Below are 24382 nucleotides of genomic sequence, written 5' to 3' on the forward strand. Positions count from 1 at the left end.
TTAATATTTCTTGGTGTCTTATAGGCTCCTATTTGGTTCATTCTAATTTTCGGAGAGTTTGTTGCTTGGGCAAAGTCCTTGATGTGACCCTCATGCCAAGCTATTAATTCCCTCTCTAATTCTCTCTTCCATGGCTCTCATTTCTTTTCCAATTATTCCTCTAGCACTTTCATTTAATTTATAAAAATATTTTTTAAAATTCTAGCTTCATCTCTTCAAAGAATTCTAATTGAATTTGTAACCATGTTATGTTTTTCTCTTAGGCTTTTCTTGTAGATGTTTTGAAGTCATTCTCTTCCAGGTTTGTCTCTTAAGCATCCTTGTCACCATAATAGTTTTTTATGATGGGATTCCTTTTTTGTTTGTTTGCTCATTCTTCTAGCACCTACTTCCTAACTTCAGATTTGATGTTAGGGCTGGCTTCTTCACACTTCTGGCAGAAAAGACTGGTCCTGTTGCTGATTTCTTGGGAGCATTGTTATTCCAGGATCTCAGGGAGAGCTCAGGCCAAGGACCTGCAAGTTTCCAGTGCTCCCAAAGTGGTCTGATTTAGAGAAAAGTATGGCTGTAGCCCCCTTAGTCTGAGATTTGCAAATTCCTGACTTGGGTTTGGGTCTGAGCAATAGTAGATTCCTACCAGGATTTTGAAAGAAATGAATTAAAGCCATTAGATCAATAGGAATTTTTAAAACACATTGTATGAAAGGGATATTAGGCAGCAAAGATACAAAATCAAAAATATAACAGTCAAGTAGGTTACATTCTATCATGGGAGACAACTTGTATGTACATAAGTGTAGTCTACCTTTTGGGGCAGAGAGGGACTTGGAAGAAGATAACTTCTATCTCCCAAGCAAGAAAAGGAGACTTAAGAGTCAAGTCAGAAGGAAGAAGGGACTTGACAGCAGACATGAGAGAAAGTGGCACACTGAGAGAAAAGTCTAGGTTTTTCCCCATAGTTCCTCCAACATTTGTCATTTTTTCTTATTTTTGCCATCTTTGTCAATCTGATGAGCATGAGGTAGATTCTGAGAACTGCTCTAATTTGCATTTCTCTAATGCACTTGGAGCATTTTTCATATAGCTATTGATAATCTGAGTTTCTTTCCTGAGAATTCTTTGTTCATAATCTTAGACCATTTATCAATTGGGAAATGGCTCTCTTTCTTATAAATTTGAATCTGTTCCTTATACATCTTGGAAATGAGACCTTTACCAGAGAAATTTTCTATAAAGATTTGTTTTCCAGTTGTTTCCCTTTTAGTCTTAGCTTTATTAAATTTGTTTGTTCAAAAGCTTTTAAATTTTATATAATCAAAATTATCCATTTTATCTATGATCCTCTATCTTTTGTTTGGTCATTTTCTCCTGTTCAGAGATCTGATAGGTAATTTTTCCCCATGTTTCTCTAATTTGTTTATGACGTGACCCACTTGGAGCTTTCTTATCCATACAAGGTAGGTGGACCTATGAATGGGTACAACCATAGAGAAAACAATTTGGACTTAGGTAAAAAATGTTACTAAACAGTGTGTGTCCTTTGGCCCAACTATATCACTGCTAGCACTATACCAAAAGAAAAGATTCTTTATGTACAAAAAATATTTATAGTACTTCTTTTTGGGTGGCAAAGAATGAGATATCCACCCATTGAGAAATGGCTGAATAAACTGTAGTGTATGAATATAACAGAGTATTGTTGTGCTCTAAGAAATAAGGAAATAGATGATTAAGATCTGTATGAACTGGTAGATATAGAGTGAAATAAATACAACCAGAATAAATATTAATACTATACAATATTATAAAAATGAACAATTTTGAGGAATTTTATAAACTGATAAAAAATAAAATGAGAAGAATCAGGAGAATTATTTATGGAATGGCAACACTGTGAAAACAAATTACTTTGAAAACTATAAGAACTGTGATCAATACAATGACCATTCATGATTCCAGAGGATCAATGATGAAACATGCTATCCATTATGGAAAGATGATAGATTAACAGTATAGAATGGCACCTTTTTTTAAAAATACAGTCACTGAGTGAATTTGTTTTACTTGACTATGCATATTTGTAACAAATAATTTGTTTCTTTTCATTCCCAATGGGAGGGGGGGAAAGAAAATTGATATGTAATTTTTTTAATGGGGGGGGTTGCTAAAGATGTGAAAGGTTGTATGCACTGTCAAGATGAGTAACTGTTTTTACTTTCTCATGAAGGGGGAAGTACAAATGTTTGTAATGCAAAATCAAAACAAATCAATAAAAGTTGTAAAACTTTTTTTAAAAAATAAGAAAGAAAATCTAGACTGACTCTCTGCTGTTCCAATGGGATCCAGAGTGGTAGCACCAGGAATCTACATTAATAAGACAGTGAAAGATGGCCATAGGAAACGGACTAATGTGGGGTCGGGGGGACCAGAGGTCTTCTGTTTCCTAGCAAAGCCATTTGTGAGGTGAGGGGCTCTTCCAGTTGGCCAGGCATTCTAGCTTTTAATTCTATATCAATTGCTTTCCATTTAGATTTCATTTGCCTGCTATAAAACTCTGTTGGCCAGAAGAACTTATGTATATGTTATTTAAAGCTTTCAGATAGGGAGACAAGAAGGGAGAAAGCATAATTTACTCTCTAGAGATGAAAGGTTTGATCCAAGAAAGCTCATTTGTGGACTTAGGGCTATAAAAGCAGAGAGAGAGAGAATGTTAATATATCCTAGAAACCCAGTATATTAAGTCAGGATTCAGATGCTTCTAAATATCAGTTTTAAGCTGCTGAGAAAGTGGCAGGTCGTGAGGGCATGATGCATGAATTTACTTGCATTTTCAAATTGACAGTTGTCATTCTCGGTGGGTAGGATTTGAATGGAAGGTCTCTACTTGCCCTTCCCCAGGGAAAAGAGAACTGAAATAAAGTTATCTCTACAGGGTTAAAGTAATTTTCTCCTTCCCTAGCTCACTGGCAGCTTACCTTGCCTTGTTAACTAACACCACCTACTGCATATGTACAGAATAAATAGAAAATAAATAAAGTTAATTTAGAGAGGGAAGGCACTAGCAATTGGGAAAAAGGAAAAAGGTCACATAGAAAGTGGTGCTTGAGATGAATCCGGAGGAATTAGGAATTCTACAAAGCAGAGGTGAGAGGGGGGTTCATTCTAGGCATAGGTTACAGCCAGTATAAAATCATGGAGTTGAAAGATGGGATGTTCCATATGAGGAAGAACAAGAAGGCTAGTTTGATGAGACTATATATTGCAGAAAGGGGAATAATATACACAGTGGCTGGAAAGGTAGGTTAGGACTAGGTTGCAAAGGGAACAGAGAAGTTCAAGGTAATATGAAGCTAGTGAAGTTCACTGAATAGAAAAGAGACAGAGTCAGATTTGTGCTTAAGGAAAAATGGCAGCTATGGAGAGGATGTATTTGAGAGAGGAGAGATTTGAGTCAGGGAGAATAATTAGAAGGCCATGACAATAGTCTAGATAAGAGGTGATGAGGGCCTGAACCAAGAGAGTAGCAAATGAGTACTGAGAAGGGAGTGGATATGAGAGGTATTGTGGAAGATTAAACAGTAAGGATTATGGTTATAGAGTTGGAAGAGATCTCAGAAGCCATCTAGTTCAAGGCCACTTCATTTTATAGATGAGGAAATTGAGGTTAAATTATTTGCCTGTGGTTATATAGAGATTAGGTGTTGGAGGTGGAATCTGAACATAGCTCTTGACTCCAATACCACTGTTCTTTCCACTCCACCACGCTGCCTTCCAAATTTTGCAATTAATTGGATATGTGGGGTAAGGGAAAATGGAAATTGAAAGATAATGCCAAGGTTGTATATCTGGGAGATTTAAAGCCTTCCTTTTAAAGGAAACAGGAAGGTTCAGAAGAGAGTTTAGATTGGGGAAGAGGCAAAGAAAATGACTTCCATTTTAGACATGGTGAATTTGAAATCTATATGAAGTATTCAGTTTGAAATGTCCAATAGGTAGTTATTGATTGGGCCCTGGAATTCAGGAGACAAGTTAGGGATGCATATATCATTTTGGAAGTCAGGTGCACAGAGATAATAATTAAACCCATGGGAGGTAATGAGGTCACAAAGTGAGAGAATGCAGGAAGACAAGTGGAAAGAAGCATAGTGACAGCAAATCGATCTCTACTGAACTAAGTAACACATCCAAGTTAAACTACAAGGGCTGCTTTAGGTAGAAATATAAAATTACACTTTACATTTAAAGCTCTTCACAACCAGCCCTAATTTACCTTTTCAGCTTTATACATTGTTCTCCTTCCCATGTCCGGGCCTCTTGATGATCCTCACATTGAACCCTGTTTCCTATGCCTGGAAAATACTCCCTTCTCACTTCTATCATTTTAGATCCATAATTTCCTTGGAGAATCAGTTCAAGTGCCCCTTCCACATGAAGCCTCTTTGGATCTTCACGGCAACTAGTGTCCTCCCAAAATTTTATCTTGTATTTATTTTATGTACTTATATATATCTACATGCCTCTTCCAATAGAATGTAAGTTTGAGGGCAGGAACGAACTCATTTTTTTAATTCCTAGTTCCTAATACAATACATAGAACATAACAGACAATAAATGTTTGTTGACTGATTAGCAATTTCCTAGAGCTAACAGCAATACTAGCCCAAAACTATTTGTCCAGCCATTCTGGAAAGCAACTGGAAACTATGGAGGTACAGAACCATGGAGGCACTAAACTATGCATATACTTTGACCCAGTGATACCACTACTAGACCCCAAAGAGATCACAAAAAAAAGACTCAACTATACAAACAAAAATTGTATCAACTTTTTTGTGGCAGCAAGGATCTAGAAACTAAGGCACTATCCACAGATTAGAGAATCGCTGTACAAATTATGGCATAAGAATGGAATGGGATACTATTTTGCTATAAGAAATAATGAAGGGGATGGTTTCAAAAACACCTGGGAGAATCTTATAAACTATTGCAGAGTGAAGTGAGGAGAACCAAGAGAAAAATTTATACAACAACAACACTGTAAAGATAAACAATTGTGAAAGACCTAAGAACTTTGATCAATGCAATGACTAAACATGATTCCAGAGGACTCATGATGAAACATGCTAACCCACCACCTGACAGAGAGGTAATATGGCTTTAGGGTACAGATTGAAACATATTTTTTCAACATAGCTAATGTGGTAATTTGTTTTGCTTGATTTTACATATTTGTTACAAGGATTTTGTTCTTTTTCAATTGGGGAAGAAGGGAGGTAGAAAGAAGACAAGGTGAATTTTTGTTCACTAAAGAAAATAAAATTTAATTTAAAAAAAAGAAATGGATAAGGTTTGATCAATCTGAAAGACACTAAAGAAGATGTATGTGTATGTCAGCCTAACCTCAAATTTACCCTATAGCAAAATAAATGACCATCTGCCATTGCTAAGTATCCTAAGGACTAGGGTGTGTTCAGAGAAGACCAGTACCTCTTGTGTGAGGGCTGCCAAGTCCTTTTCAGGGCTACTTTCCACTTTTAGTTTCCACCTAAATTACCCATCTCTCACCTGTGCCTCTAAGAAGTTGTAGCATGTGCAGCAGCCACACCCCAGCAAATTGTTAGACTAAATGAAGTTGAGGGTAATCAAGGGTTCTCAAACCCATCAGTAAGTTAAGGGGACCCCAAGCATGTGAAGACTTCCTCCAGTGGAATGGGTGGATGAGAACAATTTGTTCCAATGGCCATCGAGGCAGCTGAAGAAGACACTAATGGAGTGCTTAGAGCTTGGTTAGACACCAAAGATACCAAAGTCATCCTCTGCATCTCAAGCCATTGACAGTTGTCTTGATTTTTGTCTTGCCACTGGACTTTGATGACTCTGGAAGACAGTGAGGCCAATGACTTCTTGAAACTGTGACTCACTTAAATGCAATTTATGCGTGAGTCAAAAGACATCACCCAATCACTTCTAGGGCTGTATCCCAAAGAGATCATAAAAATTGGAAAAGGACCTACATGTACAAAAATATTTACAGCCAGCTCTTTTTGTGGTGGCCAAGAACTGGAAATTGAGGGGATGCCCATCAACTGGGGAATGGCTGAACAAAGCCACAGTATATGAATGTAATGGAATACTATTGTGCTATAAGAAATGATGAACAGGTGGACTTCAGAAACACCTGGAAAGACTTATATAAACTGATGCTGAGTGAATTGAGCAGAACCAGGAGAACATTGTATACAGTAACAGCCACAGTGTGTGATGACTGACTTTGATAGATTTAGCTCTTCTCAGCAATGAAGGAACCTAAAGCGATTCCAGAGGACTCATGATGGAAAATGCTATCCACATCCAGAGAAAGAAATATGGAGACTGAATGCAGACTGAAGCAGACTATTTTCTTGTTTTGTTTTATGTTTTTCTTTTTCGTGATTACTCCCATTCTTCTGTACAACATTACTGGTATGAAAATACGTTTAATAGGAATGTATATGTAGAGCCTATATTGAATTGCATGTCATCTTGGAGAGGGGGAGGGGAAGGAAGGGGAGAAAACTTAAAACTTGTGGAAGTGAATGTTGAAAACTAAAAATAAATAACATTAAAAAAAGACATCACCCATACCACGTTACCAATTTCTACCTACCTCAAAGCCCTGTGCTGACAGGAAAGTGACAAAATAGCAGGTGCAGATACATTGGGACCTGTAGTCACAACCCTGAACACAGGCAGCCCAGACCATAAGGTTGTCTTTTCATTAGACTGAAGGAGCAGTGGGATTTGGCAGCCCCCTGGGTGTCTGAGCAGCCTTTTGAAAGAATCACACTGCTCACCTCCTGATGTGAGGAAGCAGCTAGAAAAGGCACCCTAAAAATTGTCCTGCTTCACCCAACCCTGGATTGCTTAGTGTGGGAGGCAGTGTGGGTAAAACACAAAAAACCGAAAACTTTTGCAAAGATGATTCCACTCATCATTGGTACATGGAATGTGTGCACACTTATGGACAACAAGAAATCCAGTAGAATGGAAAGACAAACAGCTCTTGGAAGAGAACTCAGGAGGTATTATAACAAAATAGCAGCTCTGAGTGAAACAAAGCTGGCAAATGAAGGCCAGCTTTCTGAAACTGGAAATGGATACACGTTTTCCTGGAGAGGCTGCAGTGAAGAGGAAGACTGTGAAGTTGGTATAGGTTTTGCAATCAAAACTATTCTAGTTAACAAGCTTGTATGCCTACCAAAAGGTGTGAACAACAGACTCATGATAATGTAATTGCCAACTGTAGGAAAGCACCCTGCCACCATCATCAATTCATATGCTTCCACCATGACAAATCCTGATGAGGTCAAAGAAAAATATTATGAAGACCTAGAGATCCTCATCATCAATGTGCCAAAAGAGGACAAGCTTATAATTCTGGGTGATTTTAACACCAGAGCAGGCCATAGACTATCAGACATGGCAGGGAGTCCTTGGGAGAAATGGAGTTAGAAACAGCAATAGCAGTGGTTACTTACTACTGAAGATTTATACATCTCATTACCTTCTCATCACCAACACTGTCTTTCATTTAGCTAAACATAAGAAAACCTCAAGGATGCACCCTCACAGCAAACATTGACTATAATAGACTATGTCATTGTAAGGAGACAGACAGGATGTAAAAGTGACAAGGGCAATGTGTGGTACAGAGTGCATAGACTTATCATTTCCAAGTTAAACATTTGCATTCAACAAAAGCGGCAGGCCCAAAGCAACTACCAGAAGACTTAATGTCAACAGGTTAGAGTTTCTCTGAGCGTGAACATTTTATTGCTAACTTAGAGGGAAAGCTGAGACAACACACAGTTGGCAAGAGTGGAGCAGAAAAGGAGTGGGCAGCTTTCAGAGATCTAGTTACAGCACTGCAATTACTCATCGGGGGACAGAAGACTCACAAACTTCAAGACTGGCTTGATGAAAATGATGGGGAAATTCAGAAGCTGCTAAATGAAAAATGAGAACTCCCCAGGGATTACCAGCAGGATAGTTCTTCCACCTCTAAGAAGGTAGCATTTAACTCCATCAAAAGTAAAGTGAAAGCAAAGCTTAAGAGGGATGGAAGATTCTTGACTCAGTAAGAAGACAGATGAAATTCATTTTTATGCTGATAGTAACAATCCAAAGCGCTTTTATAAAACCTTGAAGGCTATTTATGGGCCAAAAATCTATGGTGCATCTAAACTACTCAGTGGTGATGGAGCTACATCGATTAGTGATAAAGAAATGATCCTGGAGTGGTGAGGTGAATACTTCCATAGTGTTCTCAATACATCATCATCAACCAATGCCAAAAACACTGATAAGATACCTGAGGTTAAAGTCAATCCCTGTCTAGCCAAAACTTCCAACTGAAGAAGAGGTTTTAAATGCCATTAGGTGCCTCCTATTCCAGCTGAGGTTTACAAGGCAGGGGTCCACTGCTTATACAAAAGCTGATTGAAATCTTCTGGGTTATATGGCAAAAGGAGGTTATACCTCAGGAGTTCAAGAATGCCTCTATTGTCCAACTCTATAAAAGTAAAGTCCTGTGACAACAAATTGGGGGGAAGGGGGTGTCTCTTTCTTAGTCATTGATGGCTAAGATTCTTGCCAGAATCCTCCTTAGTAGGTTGATCCTTCATCTACAAGATGGTCATCTATCTGAGAACCAGTGTGGCTTCAGAAAGGGCCAAGGAGTGCTTGATATGGTGTTTCCTGCTGGACAATAGAAGGAATGCCAGGAGCAGAAATGGGATCTGTACACAATGTCCATAGATCTAATAAAGGCTTTTTAATACTGTCAGACACGAGAACTTGTGGAAAATTATGGCAAAATTTGGTTGCCCAGAGAAGTTCATCAGTATTGCATGTCAGTTTCATGATAGTATTTTTGCCCACGTTCTGGATAATGGACAATGCTCTCACACTTTCCCAGACACCAGTGGAATAAAATAAGGCTGTGTGCTTGCTCCTATGTTTTTTAGCAAGATGTTTTCAGCAACATTGTCAGGCACCTTCAATGAGGATGAAAATAGCATCAAAGTCAGCTACCACACTGACGATAAATAATTTAACTTGAAAAGGCTACAAGTCAAGACTAAAGTGGAAGGACAGTTGGTATGGGAGTTTTTGTTCACAGATTATTGTGCACTCAATGCAGCCTCTGGAGATGAGATGCAACAAAGTATGGATTCATTCTCTGCTTCTTCTTCTAATTTTGGCTTAAAATTAACACCAAGAAAGCACAGGTTCTCCACCAGCCAGCACCACACCATCCATACATTGAACCACTGATTGCAGCAAATGGAGCAATTTTGAATACTGTGGATAAGTTCACTTACCTTAGCAATATACTTTCCTAGAATGTACACATAGATGATGAGGTTAACACATGTATTGTCAGAGCTAGCTTATTGTTTGGGAGGCTCCAAAGGAAAGCATGGGAGAGAAAAGGTATTAGACTGCCTACAAAACTGCTGGTCTACAGCACTGTTGTGCTGACTTCATTGCTGTACGCCCATGAAACTGGGACAGTATGCCAGGAAAATGAATTGCTTCCATTTGGATTGTTTTAGGAAGATTCTGAAGATCATCTGGCAACATAAGGTACCAGATACCGAAGCCCTTTCTCAAGCTGAACTGCCAGGCATTCAAACTATTGCAGAGAGCACAACTCCAATGGGCTGGCCACATTTTTGGAATGCCAAACATACATCTGCCTAAAAGACTATTTTATGGAGAACTCACATGGAGGTAAGAAGCAGCAATACAAGGACACTCTCAAGGTCTCTCTAAAGAACCTTGGAATTGATTGGGAGACACAGGAGATACTGGCAGCACAGGACCACCTAGCACAGTGTGCCCGCAACAAAGAAGGTGCTATGCTCTATGAGCAAAGCAGAATTGCAGTAGCTCAAAAGGAACATGAGATGCACAATTTTAGAGACATCTCCACCCCAAATGTTTTTAAGGACTATTTGTGCCTAACCTGTGGTAGAGCTTTCTGAGCTCATATTGATCTGTCACAATCAGACACCTTAACCCCTACGTAGGGATGTCATTTTGATCCCTTTTGAAAAGAAAGTAAAACAACAAACAAACCACTCCATAACTAAACCCTCTTATATATGTATTCTCCCTTATTACAATGTGAGGTCCTAGAAAGTAAAGACTGGCTCACTTTTCTACTTTGTTTTTTTTGGCAGGGCAATTGGGGTTAAGTGACTTGCCCAAGGTCACATCGCTAGTACGTGTCAATTGTCTGAGGCCGCATTTGAACTCAGGTCCTCCTGACTCCAGGGCCGGTGCTCTATTCACTGCACTACCTAGCTGCCCCCACTTTTCTACTTTGTGTCCTGAGCATTTACCATGGTAGTTTAATAAACACTGGTTAATTCATTCATTCATTTATGAGTTGTGTCCTTGAGCAAGATCAGTTTCTAGGTAATTCTCATGGGAACATAAGAAATATCCACATTGTCTTAGATGGCTATTCAGAAATCTCCATAGATCAATCAAATCTAGTAATCCCAACAGTTTTTAAGTCTGCAATTTCCTTTCAGTTTATCTTTCCGTTAGATTAGTCAGTCACAATATCTAAGGTTTTATTTATTTTAGTTCTTCCTTTAAGAATTTGTTATTCCATTCAGTTGATGTATATTTGGTTTTTTTTATTAAAACTGTTAGCTATCACATATCATAAAATATACTGACCCTACTTTTCTCTTTTAATTGTATCATGCGAAATCATGACTAACTCTTTTTTGTGATTCAGCTAACATATAATGGATTTTTCCAGTTCTTCATTTTGAATCTATATGATTTTCCATCTGTTCTAATTTTTAAATTCAAATATATAAATATATTTTGAAAAAATATACACACAGAATTAATCCTCAATATTTAAGCAGTTAATTTTTACAACTTCAAGTATTCACCTGATTTTATTAGTAACCTCTTTTTCACTTTTATATTGTCAATCAAGCACAGTCCCAGCTGTGCGCAAGTAAAGAAAAAAACGAAAACTGCAATGCTCTCAAGTTTATGGGGTGGCTGGTATCCTAGTAGGCACTTCACTAGTCTTTTACCCTACTACTGTAAAGAGCTCCCCATTCATTCATTGCATAGTTTTGTTGTTTGCCTTTAAAACTCAAATGTTGTGTTGCAATTATACCTCTAAAGCATAGTGTAAGTCCTTTGGACTCTATGCCCAAACATGCAAAGTTACTGATGTGGCTTAGTGAGAAAATAAAGGTGTTAGATAAACTTGCTGGAATGTCTGCTGCCAACAAATGTCTGCAGCCACTGTCTGCCACAAGTTTGGTGTTAGCAAATCAACTATTCATTATACATGCAAAAAAGAGGAAAGTGTTCCTAAAAGTATTTGTGAATCAGCTCCAGAAGTGCTAAAATAACGTTGAAAGTACAGCATGAAAAAATTGGGGAAAAATATGGAAAAGCAGCTAAGTTTGTGGGTAAGTGAGATGGTGGCCACACCTAACCTCTTGTAAGCGGCCCATGCTACAGGTTCCCGAGTATCCTGGCCCTAGCGAGAGCCACCAGGCCAGGTCTGGCAGAGCAGCCTCTCACCTGGACCAGGGACTTATCCCAAGGCATGTGCTCTTCCTCAGAGAACAGTTCATCCACAGAGCTGGAAGGGAGATTAGAGATGGCAGGTTCTTCTTTTCCATTTTTACCTTGGGGTTTTTCTGACATTGAAGCTCCTGCTTCTCCCTGTCCTGTTTGGCATTGCTTATCCTCTCCCCAGTATTTTATGAGTTATTTCATGGTTACTGTATTAGGAAAAGTATATATGATCATAACTAATATTTTGTTACAAAGAATTGTATGCAGAAAAATGCATTTTCAGTAATCTCTAACATAAGATTACAGTTTTTGGTGGTCATGGGAACATAACCGCTTATTTCCCATAGGTTCAATGTATTCACGTTTCACTTTTGCATTGTTTCTTAGGAATGTCACCCCCATCAAAGTTAAGAATTGACTGTCTGTATGTATATTTGTTCTGTGATTCTAAACACTGGCAAAATATCTGAACCAGGGAGTAGAAGCAAGTTCCAGGTTCTTTGCTCTTTAAACAAAAAAAAGTTAGGTTTTGTCAAAATATTTTTCAACATCTATTGACATAATCATGTGGTTTTGTATTGTTTTAATTATTAATATAATCTCCTAAACTCCTTATATAAATCCAACCTGGTCGTGCTATAAAATGTTTTTACCCTGTTCTTTTCCCCTCTTTGCTAGTATTTTATTTAATATTTACATGTCAATATCCTATAGAGATATTGGTCTATAGTCTTTTTTCTTCGCTTTATCTCTCCCTGGTTTAGTTATCAAGATAATATTGGTATCATAGAAATTTGATAGAATCTTTTTGCAAAAAGTTTACATAATATTGGAATCAATTTTTCTTTGAAAGTTTGACAGAATTGATTTGTCTGGTCCAGCAACTTAATAAATAGATTAATTTTTTCTGATGTAAGGTTAAACAATCCATTTCTTTTTCTATTAATCTGGGCATCATGAACTTTTATAAATATTAATCATTTCATCTAAATTATAAGTCTATTAGCATATAATTGGGCAAAAGAGTTTCTAATATTTTCCTTTATGTCATCAATTTTTGTGAATTCTTTTTCATCTTTGATACAATCTGGTATCAAAAATATCCTTTTTTATAAAATAAGTTTTTATTGATATCTTTTGGCATATATAAATTTATTATTAGCATTAGTTTTCTGTCTACAGGTCTTCTCAGAAAAATGTAATTTTCTTGTTTATCCTTCTTTATTTTTCTGGTTATTTTTATTTGTTTTTGCTTTGTCCGATAGCATGATGGCAACTCTTGCTTTTTTGGATTCACTTGATACATAGTTGCATAGTTTCTCTATCCCCTCACTTTTATTTTATGTAATGTCTTTATTTTTGAAAAATACTTCATATAAGCAACATATTGTAAGGTTTTATTATCCAATTTGTCATTTTTTTCCATTTTATTGGATTGTTTAATCCATTCACATTTAAAGTATGAGAGTTGGGTTTATATTTTCTCCATTTGTCTCTAATACCGGATTTTTTTCAAGTCATGACTTTTTTTCCTATTCTCTTGTAAATACAATACTAAGTTCCTTCGGTTGCTTTTCTAATTTTTTTTAAGGTGGCCTTGTTCCCACTGGCTGTCTACCCTGGATCCCCTCCTTTCATTTGTTATCCTTTTTCTTTTGGGGTTTTGCTTTTTAGTTCCTTTGTCTCTCCTGCTTTTATCTAGTTATATAATTCTTCCTCCCTTTTCTTCCTCTCAGTTGACAAAAGTTTCTTCCTTCATCCCCTCCCCTTCAACTAGTCCTATTCAACAGCTTTTAATAATTTCTTTTTTTGCACCCCTTTTCAAAAAAGATGCTTTAAGAAAAACACATCATCTTCAAAGTGTCAGTTCTGCTATTATGATTGCTATCCTACTTTTTTTAATTCAGCCAAAACATAGTAAAGTTTGCTATAGCTCCTAATTTTAAGTCTTTGTGAATATTCATATTTTAAATATGTTTCTTGAAAATAACATTGTTGGATTATACTTTTTAACCCATTCTGCTATCTTCTTCTATTTATAGGTAAGTTTGTCTCATTAATACTTACAGTTATGATCATAAACTGTGTATTATCCTCCATTCTATTCTATACCTTTTCCCTTCTTTGCTTCATTCCACCCTGCCCTTTACAAAAAATAGGGGGTGAGAGAGGAATGTGCTCAACACTAATGATCTATGCTTAATAGATCTGCTTCCTCCCACCCATCCTTCTTTTTTTCCTTACCTAGACCCCAAAGATTCTTACTTTTTGTTTCCTTTTAAACTCCACTTCAGAATATACACCACAAAGTTGGAAATTGTTTTGCTTATGACTAATCTCTACCTCATTCTACTTTCTCTCTTATTCTCCATCCCCTCTCCCATATTTCTCCTATTTCATGGCTCAGTGGTGTATATCTAAACCAAAGTCTGTGTATGTGTGCATCCTTAAATAAGACAATAAAGCAACCCTTTTCTTCCCTAATGTATTTTATTTCCCTCCCTTTCCTTTCTTCCTTAAGAGCATCAAAACATAACAAAACCATTTCCAAGACCTCCCTCTATGACTCCCAAAAGATGTAAGCTTCTGAGAGGACACGTGATTCTTCCCCTCCTATTAAAAGGTAAACTCTTCACCTTTGTACAATCCATTCTAACTGGTCAAAAATATTTACCTTTCCAAGTTTCTCTTGCCTCCTGTGAAGTTCAAAGTTTCTATTCAGCTCTGGTTGTTACATCAGGAATGTTCCTTAATTTTATTAAAGGTTCTCTCTTTATCCTCTAAGATAGAACTGTTTTCTTGGGAAATTATCAGTTGTGAGCCTATATCTTTTGTAATATTGAATTCCAAGCTTCTCTCCTATGTTCCTATATTGGGTATCTGCCATGTCTTGTGTGATGCTAACTGGAGTTTCTCAGTACTTGAACTTTTTTTTTTTATGTGGAGCAGGTGGGTTCCTTACAATGTTTCTTCTTTCACCCAAAAGCTCTGGATTTTGACTTTGAAATTCCTGAGCATTTTCATTTTGGGATTTCTTTCATAAGATTACTATTGTTACTTTACCATATGCTTCTAATATATATGAGCAATTTTCATTAATGATTTCTTGAAATATCAAGGGTTGTTTTTATTTGGTTGTAACTTTCAGGCATTCCAATGTTTTTATATATTTTTTTTCTCTTTGACATGTTTTCTGGATAGTAGGATGTTGATAGTGGATACCTTACATTTTCCTCTATATCTTAAGTCTTTTGATGTTTTATATTTATTAACTTCATTATTATTGTTATAAATTATTATAGTCAATTTACTTCTTTGTTTAGTCCATACCAGTGTTCAGGGAATTTGTTATTTGATTTTGCATCTCTTATACTAAGGCATTAATTCTCCTTCCCAGTCTTTCCTTTGGAGCTCCCATTTGTTTTTGAATTTTTCTTCTATCACATTTCATTTATAATACAATTTTCAAGTTTCTGCTTCTTTTATCCCAAGAATTTTAGTTGTCTTTGTTGCTAATGTGTTTTCGTTTGAGCCACTGCTTGTGGATGTTGTAGAGTTAGTCTCTTCTTCTGGGTTCTTGTCTTTAGCATCTTTGGCTCCATAATAACTTGCTTATGGTGGGAATTTTTTTTTATTTACTCTTTCTTCCAGCTTTACTTTTTGAATTGGGACTCTATGTTAGAGGCAAGCTCTGTACACTTCTGGGTGGAATGTTGGGGCCTTGTCTGATCAGATCCTGATATGAATCACTTAGGGTCCTAACAGAGTCTTCTCTAAATGTGTTGCTTTCTTCAAGGATCTCAGTGGTGAATCAGGCCAAGAAGCAGAAAACTTAAAGCATTTCCCCCAAGTGGTCTATTCTAGAGCATGTTTTGATTACCAACCCTGGTTTAGATCAAAGCAATGCCACCATAAGTTTGCCTTTGGTTGGAGTTCTGGTAGACAACTATCCTACTGGTATGAGCTTTGCTGATTGAAGAGCTGTTACTAACCCCATGTTCAGTTCAAAACAGTAAACATTTATTAAACATCTTTTTTATAAAAGTCACTAGGGATCCAAGGTCCCACTTGCAGAGAAACTATATTTAGAGTGTACATGTTAACTTGTTGAAGAACAAGCATCAGTTTCCTTAAAAAGAAAAAAACTAACAACCCAGACATGCCTCCTAGATACTATCTTATACCTCTCCTTGTCTTTTCAGCTAAACTTCTGGATGAAGTTATGTATATGCACTGCCTCCTCTTCCTCTCCTAAACCTTCTGCAGTCTAGTTTCTGACCTCATCATTCAACTGAAACTGCTCTCTCTAAAGTTACTAATGACCTCTGAATTGCCAAATCTAATGGCCTTTTCATAATCCTTACCTTTCTTAATCTTTCTGTAGGCTTTTACACTGTTGACTTTCTTCTAGGTTTTAATGCCACTGATCTTTTCTGGTTCTTCTTCTACTTGTCTGACTACTCCTTCTCAGTCTCGTTTACTGGATCTTCTTCCAGGTCATGCCCACTAACCATGGGTATACCCCAAAGTTCTGTACTAGACCTTATTATTTTCTCCTTTTATATGATCTTGCTTGGTAACCTCATCAACTCATAGATTCAATTATCATTTTTATATGGATGACTCCTAGATCTATGTATTGTCCCTAATTTTTCTCCTGAACTCCTATTTGGCATCTTCAACTGCACCTCAGATATGTCAAAATCGATGTCTCTTGGAAAGCTCAAACTCAACACGTCCAAATCAGAACTTTGTATCTTTGCCCTTAAACTACCCCCTCTTCCAAACTTCCCTAATACTGTTGAGTGAATTCACCATCCTTCCAGTCTCTCAAACTCAAAACCTAGGTGTTGTGCTGAAATCCTCTCTATTTCTTACTTTCACAAGCCATAGTAGATCTGCCAAATTTTCAAACCCAACCTCCCCCTTCTTTCATCCTCTCAGCTGAGAACCTTGTCTCATATATTTTTTAAAATAAAATGAAATTAAATCCATTTGACAAGAGCTCTCTTTTCTCCCTTCCTCATCATTTCATGCCACCCTATTGCCTTCTGCCACCTCTCCTCTTTAACCTGTCTCACATGATGAGGTGGGCTTTCTTCTTCTGAAGATTAAGCCCTCTACAGGCACAAGTAATTCCATTCCAATCCTTCTCTAGAGCCCTGATCTATCATCCTCACTCTCACTTATCCTCAATCTCTCTGTGTTACTTGCTGCATCCTCACTAATATAAACACATTCATGTCTCCCTCATTCTCAAAAAACTCTCACTTGACTTATCTATTTCAGTAACTATCATCTCATATCTCTCCTCCATTTTGTAGCTAAACTTGATAAGGCTGTCTAAAACAGATGCCTCTACTTCTCCTCTCACTCTCCTTTTAACTCTACAGTGTGGCTTCCAACTTCACCATTTAACCACTACTGCTTTCTTCAAGATTACTAATAATATCAGTAGCTAAATCTAGTGGTCTTTTCTCATTCCCTCATCCTCCTTGATCCCTCTGCAATCTTTGACACTGTCAGTCACCTTCTTCTCCTTAATATTGTCTTCTTCCTAGGTTTTTTTTTTTTTACACTATTCTCTTCTGGTTCTCCTCCTAGCTATATGACTGCTTCTTCTCCGTCTCCTTTGCTGGTCTTCCTCCAGGTCATGCCTACTAACTGTTTAGTCCAGGGGCCTCTTCTCCCTCTATCCTATTTCATTTGGTGATCTCATCAGCTGCTATAGATTCAATTATCGGCTCTATGCTAATGATTCTCAAATCTACTTATGTACCTGTAACAACAATGTTATTTGCAGCTACTGTGGCTGTGTAAGGCCAGTAATACCCGCACACAGAAGGGCTGCTAGAGCACATTCTTTGATTTACTTTTCTAAGGAAAGTAATTTTAAGGAGTTAACAATCTTACTTTAATTAAACACACATATATAATTCACTTAGTTCAGGGGGAAAAGTCAGCACCTTGAACTTCAGAGAAAACACAAGCAGAAATTATATAAACTGAGCAAAATAACACATATCAACAGACAGCCTTCTAACTGTCTGACCAAGACATTACATACATAGTCACCAGAGAGAGAAGCACCAATATCTGGGTTTTTCTTTTTTTGTTTGTTTATTTATTACTATTATTATTTTTTGGAGGGGGGAAGGCAGGGCAATTGGGGTTAAGTGACTTGCCCAAGGTCGCACAGCTAGTAAGCGTGTCAGGTATTGGAGACAGGATTTGAACTCAGGTCCTCCTGACTCCAGGGCCAGTGCTATACTCACTGTGCCACCTAGCTGCCCCTAACATCTGGGTTTTTCAAAGTCAGGGGCTCCAATGGCTACCCAGAGTCTCGTTTGGTCAAATCACACAACATCTTCCAGTGAGTGAGCCCCAAGCAAAATGCTAACCTCAGAGTATATGTATACATATATATATATATATATATATATATATATATATATATATATATATATATATATATATATATATATATATATATATATATACTTCTTCAGGGTCAGAGGGTGTCACAACCATGTGACTCAAACCCATGTGACCTAAGCCTTCCAATGACTTAAGCAGATTATCAAAAACTCTTGATTGAAACAAAGTCAAGACTCAAAAGCATTTGATTGCCTTAGTGCTAAAAAGCATTCCAAAGCAAAAGACAGAAAAACAACAAAAGACAACAAAAAGTCCCACTTTACTTGCCATTACAGTACCATACCCTTTCTGCTGATTGTCTCATATCTACAAATGCCTATTAGACATCTCAACCTAGATGTCCTGTAAATATCTTAAACTCAACTAAATTCATTACCTTTGCCCCCACACTCCCTCCTCTTCCCTGTTATTGTCAAAGGCATCACTATCCTCCCAGTCTTCCAGATTCAGAACCTAGGTGGCCTCCTCATATCCAGTCTGTTGCCAAGGCCTGTTGATTTTACCTTTGTAACAACTCTCAAATTCACCAACTTCTCTCCTCTGATTCTGCCACTACCCTGGTACATTTCCTACTCACTTGCTCATAACTGAACTATTGGCATGGCCTACTGGTTGATCTGCCTGCCACAAGTCTCTGCCATTCCTACTGATCCCCTACTCAGCCACCAAAGTGATTTTCATAAAGTTCAAGTCTGAACATGTCACCCCTACTCAATAAACTCCAATAGCTCCCTGTTGCCTCTGGGGTTAAATATAAAGTCCTTTATTTGATGTTCAAATCTCTTCATAACCAAGCCTCAAACATATGCCTTTCTAGTCTTTGTCCTTCTTATGCCTTTCCCCCAATGTACCCTTTGATCCCACAACACTGGCATCCTTGCTCATCCTAGAATAAGACGTTCTACCTGCTGACTCTGGGCATTTTAACTGTCTTTCTCTCATGACTGGGACTCTCTCTCCTCATCTCTGCTTCCTAGATTCCCTGGCTTCTTTCAAGTCCCAAGTGAAGCCCCACTTTCTACAAGAAGTCTTTCCCAATTCCTCTTAATTGTAGTGCATCGCCTCTACTGAATATATCCTATTTATCCTGTATGTGCCTCGTCAGTTCATAGTTATTTGCATGCTATCTCTCCCATTTAATTGTGAGCTACTCAAGGGTAGTGATTGTCTTTTGCCTTTATATCATCAGTGCTTAGCAGAGTAGAGTGCATAGCACATAGTAAGAGCTTAATACATGTTTATTGACAACTAATAATCCCAATGCCTTTGGCTTCTTATATAAGATCTAGTCAGGGCTGACTTGGTCCTAGATCCCTGATTCAAGGCAAGAAGGCTTAAGGAAGTCTCAGTGGCAATAACCCTTAGGTTTAACATGTTGCACTTGAATGCTCAAATGGACAACTCTTCTGAACAGTTAACAGCAAGATAACAGTACTTAAGTTTCCAGTTGTCTACGGTAATTCTCTATTCTAGCTACTAACACTTACAACTGCAGTAAGACTTTGGGAATACCTTGTCTGTGTGCAAGTACAAACACACACAAACACAGACACACACACACACACAGAGTATTTTGATGGTTTTGCATTTTTTTCATCCACATGGAGGGTTTTTACATACACATGAAAAGATAATACTCACAGTGTGTTACCAATCTATTTGGCAAGCCCAAGGATTTAAGAGCAACTTTCAACTAACTTGAAATAACAAAGAGCAAAGATCATACCTGACTGGGAAGTAGAAAAGCTGGATTTTCATCTTTTATTTCATAGCATAAACTCTAAAAAAAAAATAATAAAAAAGAAGGGAATAAGAAAAGTGTTACAAAGAACAGTAACATTTCTCACTGTCATCAGGAGGAATTATAACTATCCAAAATATGCAAAAGATAATGAAGAGATAATTGAGAGCCATTTCCAAAGATTTTATAAAACATAAATGGTAACAATAAAATACAACCCCAACACAAAGTGAGTTTACCAAATAAACCAGATGGGGAATTTTTGTGGGGGTTTTATAAATTTATTTGGAAAACTTAATTAAAAATATCAACAACGTCCCCAAATTTCTCATTTGAATTCAGAGCTTTACTGAATTTTTAACACATTCAATCTTTTCTTGCTAAGCACATACTATTTTCCTTCCACTTTATCTACACAAATTAGCAAAAGTCAGTTGGGAGTTCATAGTATAATACCCTTAAATGAGAAGCAGATAAAAATATAAACAGAAAGATAAGTAAGGAATTAAAAGATTTGAATAGATATTTTAAAAAAAACCTAAATTTGAAAAACACATTGAGAAACTTGAAATGAAATAAATGCTGATTAACTTTTCAAACACATAGGGAACTTTTACAACTAAGAGCAACTTATGCTCTAAGACATTAAAAAAAATTAAAACACAATGAAAAATCTTAAAGTACTTCTGTTACGGACCTTAATGAAATGAAATTAGTAATCAATAAGGAAAACATAAGCAAAAGAACTCTTTTAAACCCACAAGACCAAAAAATGATCCATAAAATTAGAAGTAAAATTTTTAAAAATCACAAAACAAGAAAATATTCCTTTAGAGATCACTGACTCTCAAGAGTCAGAAAGGATCCCACAGAACATATGCCAACCTCCAAGTGAACATGAATCCCCTTTTAGTATTCCTAGCAAGTGGTCATCTAGCCTTTCCTTGAAGAACTTTAATGAGATTATTATCAATTACCAAGACAGCACATTCCATTTATGATAGCTCTGTTAGGAAGTGTTTCCTTATATGGGGCCTAAATCCACCTCTATGCAACTTTACATGTGACAGCTTCTAGTGTCTTCCAATTTAACAGCCCTTCAAAAATCTAAATAAAAACAACATAATCTTCTATGCTTTCTATTTTCTAAGTTCCTTGTTCCTTTGACTGATTCTCATATGGCCTGACTTTAAGACCGTTACACATCCTGTTGAATCCTTTCAGGCCAATGTTCTGGGTTACTCTACCAGACACATCTTTCACTACTGACAAAGCTCTTTGGCCCACCACTCAACAAGTTCTGAACATACTTAACTAGGAACTCTTAAGAGCTTATATTTCACTGATTTACGTGGTGTTCACGATATTCCTGTGAAGTAGACAGGTCAGGGACTATAATGTCTATCGAACAGATGATAAAAGTGAAGCCCGGAAAGGAAAAATGAGTCCCTGAAGGTCATGCCGCTGTGGAAACATATAGTACGAAAGCTCCTGTTGTGTTATAAAAATTAGGAATTAAAGTTTGAACAGTGGCTGGTAATCTTAACCTCCATCATTCTCTTGAATTGTGGACCATTAGAAAGTGGGGGGGGGGGGTGGATGTGGGTGTGTGTATCTCCCTCCCCTCACCAGTCAGAATGAATAAGTGAGAATGATTTCTCCAGTGATAATGGAGAAGTAATTATATTAATAGAGGAAATATCCTTTGCTTAAAAAAAAATTTAAGAGAGGATACATTCCTTGGTTTAACATGAATCAAGTCAAGAAAAGCTACCTAGGACATTACCACATCAAAATCATCAATAGGACAGTATGTCTGTGTGCCTATGGATTTTGAAGAGGTTCAGATGAGTTCTAATGTTGATGAGGAAGACATCTGCAATGCCATCATGGCCATCCAATACAAACATGCAGAAACATCAAAACCAACCACAATCTGCCACCATCCGATAAGTCCAGTAACAACATTCTTCACATTAGCCTAAACCTCTATGCCAACGTCACCCACTGTAAAAGTGCCAGGCATAGTTTCTCACCACAAAGATACAGACATCCTCGCTGTTGGGGAGAACACAGAGGGAGAGTATAGCAGCTTAGAACATGAGAGTTTATCAGGTGTAGTGGAGACCTTGAAGATCATCAGTGAGGCCAAGTCTCTGCACATTGGTGAGTGTGCTATACAGATGGCCCCAGGGAACTGGGCACAAGAAGCCATCTTGCAACTGGGAAATGACCCCTGCCTCCAGTGCTGTAAGGACATGGTTTCAGGCTTTCCAAACACCAATTTCGAGAGTATGATCATGGACAATACCACAATGCAAGTACTATCTCAGCCCTAGCAGTTTGATGTCAGGTGAGGCCCAATTTTTATGGCAACATCATCAACAATGTCTGTGCCAGGCTAGTTGAGGGCCAAGGTCTTGTGGCTGGAGCAAATTATGGACATGTATATGTAGTTTTTGAGATGGCAACCCAGAACACAAAAGCATCACCAATAAGAACACTGCTAACCGCACGACCACCCTTTTAGCCAGCTGCATGATGCTGGGTCATCTGATGTTCCACTCATATGCTACATCAATGCATAATGCTGTCCTGACATTAATGGACAATGCAAATATGCACCGCCAGACATCAGGGGCCAGGATAGCACCTGAGAAGCTATCCAGGACATTATCCACCACATCAGAGCAAGCACAGCTCCCCCTCTACACACCCCAAGCTATGTTCTCTATTTGTTGGCTTGTAATATGTGTTTGTCAGGAAACTGAGTCTGGGGAGGGGGATGGCTCCTTCTAGGTCCCAAGTGTGCTCTTCTTTCTCACTGCTTCATAGTTCATAAAATAAATAACCATGTGCCCCTTCAAAAAAAATCCTCTTTTTTATTCTTTGTCTAATAGTGGAGGTCAACCTAAATAATTAATTATTCTATCCCACTTAAAGTAAGTTATATAATGCAAAGTCCTTGTTCCTTATCCAAATGAGAATATAGCTATATCAAAGACTTTAGTACAAAAACATCCTTGATCAATGGTGGTGACACCACACAGAAGTTCAAGGGGACAGTGAATCAGGAGACAGCATTCAAAGTCAACCTCCCTGAGAAGGAACTGCTTGGGGGCAGAGGAAGCTCTCTGGCCTCAGCCTCCTCTCCCCTACCTTAACCAGAGGACTTTGTAAATTTCATAGGATCCAGAGGATGCTGTACTTCCCATCTTCCCATCAGTGTCATAGTGGTGACTGCATTAGGAGCCAAGGACTAACTAGACAGATTCACAGCTCTGCAAACAGCCCAGTACTCTCTACCCCCACTCTCTCCAAAAAAACCCTGCACTAAACCTAAGGGGAACATCTTGAGGACTCCAGCTAAAGGACTTCCAGGAATTGTGAGTTATTTGTTTGCCACATGTGCTCAATAAATTTGGGTCCACTTTCCCCCAGACTCTATGTACTGGTGGGAGAGGGTATCACAGATTTTGAGGGGGTTGTTTTCCACCATCTACCATAGTAGATAGTCTTTCTGGAAGCTAATTAACTCTGGCTGACTAATTGATATCAATTGACAATCATAGTGGGAAGCAAACCAGGGGGAGCCTATTAGCAACCCTGAAGGGATGGAGGAGCCAGATTTTTGGGACTCAACTTATCAGTGTGAGGGGGATTAGGGATAGTCATATGAAAACATATGCTACATTTGTATCCTTAAATGTGATGCTTCTTTTGTGGGTGTTAGGTTCAAATAAAAAAAAAATTTAAGGAAGAGAGATAAAGTGACTATTATTTACTATCAACCAAACCAAGAAAAGGAGAGAGATGTCACAGTTTTCTTGGAAGATAAATCTTCCCTTCAAGAGTGTATCCTCATTAACATTACTACTATTCTACTTGGTAAATCAAAACCCTTAACTGAACTTTATATTTGTTTTACTTTACTGAAAGAATATCATCTTTTGTTTCACAACTACAATAAAATGTGAAGTGGAAATTGCCTGAGTCAGAAGGTTTTGGGATTAGCAGGAAGAAACTGTCAATCAAAAATGACTCTCTAAGCAGAGTGCCTGTACATGAATAAATAGTGTGTTTGACAGATTTTAAGTAAATGCAGAGTGCAGATGATTTTTCTACCACTGAGCTAGCTAGTAAACTGAAGGTCTCCTGATTAATAGTCCTGAACCTAAAAATCTGTCTGGTTCATTGGTGAGTAAATCAAGGGAAAAAAATAAATTAACTGACCTGTCAATTTAATCAACACGGTGGCTCCAAAGCCCTCCATAAACACTGTCACAGAATCTGAAAATTTCAGTTAGAAGATGAGGAAGTTCAGTGGCATATCCAATCTAACCTATACCAAAAAAAGAATCCTCATTTACAACACACTCAAGCAGTCACCTACCCTTTGTTTAAAGAGTCCAGTGAGGGGAAAACTATAATCTCTCGAGACAGCTTATTCCACTAGGCAGCCCTAATTATAAGGAAGTTTTTCCTACTTTAACATATGACTGTCCATGGCTCTAGGTTCTGCCCTCTGGGGCCAAACAGAATAAATCTAATATACCCCTTCCACGTGACATCTTTCCAAGTACTTGAACACAATTT

At 37.6% G+C, this 24382-nt stretch overlaps 1 pseudogene; it reads left to right on the forward strand.

Annotated features, from left to right (window-relative positions):
* Positions 1-6999: 6999 nt before the first annotated feature.
* Positions 7000-22557, forward strand: LOC118837197 (annotated as a pseudogene).
* Positions 22558-24382: the final 1825 nt, after the last annotated feature.

The sequence above is a fragment of the Trichosurus vulpecula genome, chromosome 2 (assembly GCF_011100635.1).
Source record: "Trichosurus vulpecula isolate mTriVul1 chromosome 2, mTriVul1.pri, whole genome shotgun sequence".
NCBI lineage: Eukaryota > Metazoa > Chordata > Mammalia > Diprotodontia > Phalangeridae > Trichosurus > Trichosurus vulpecula.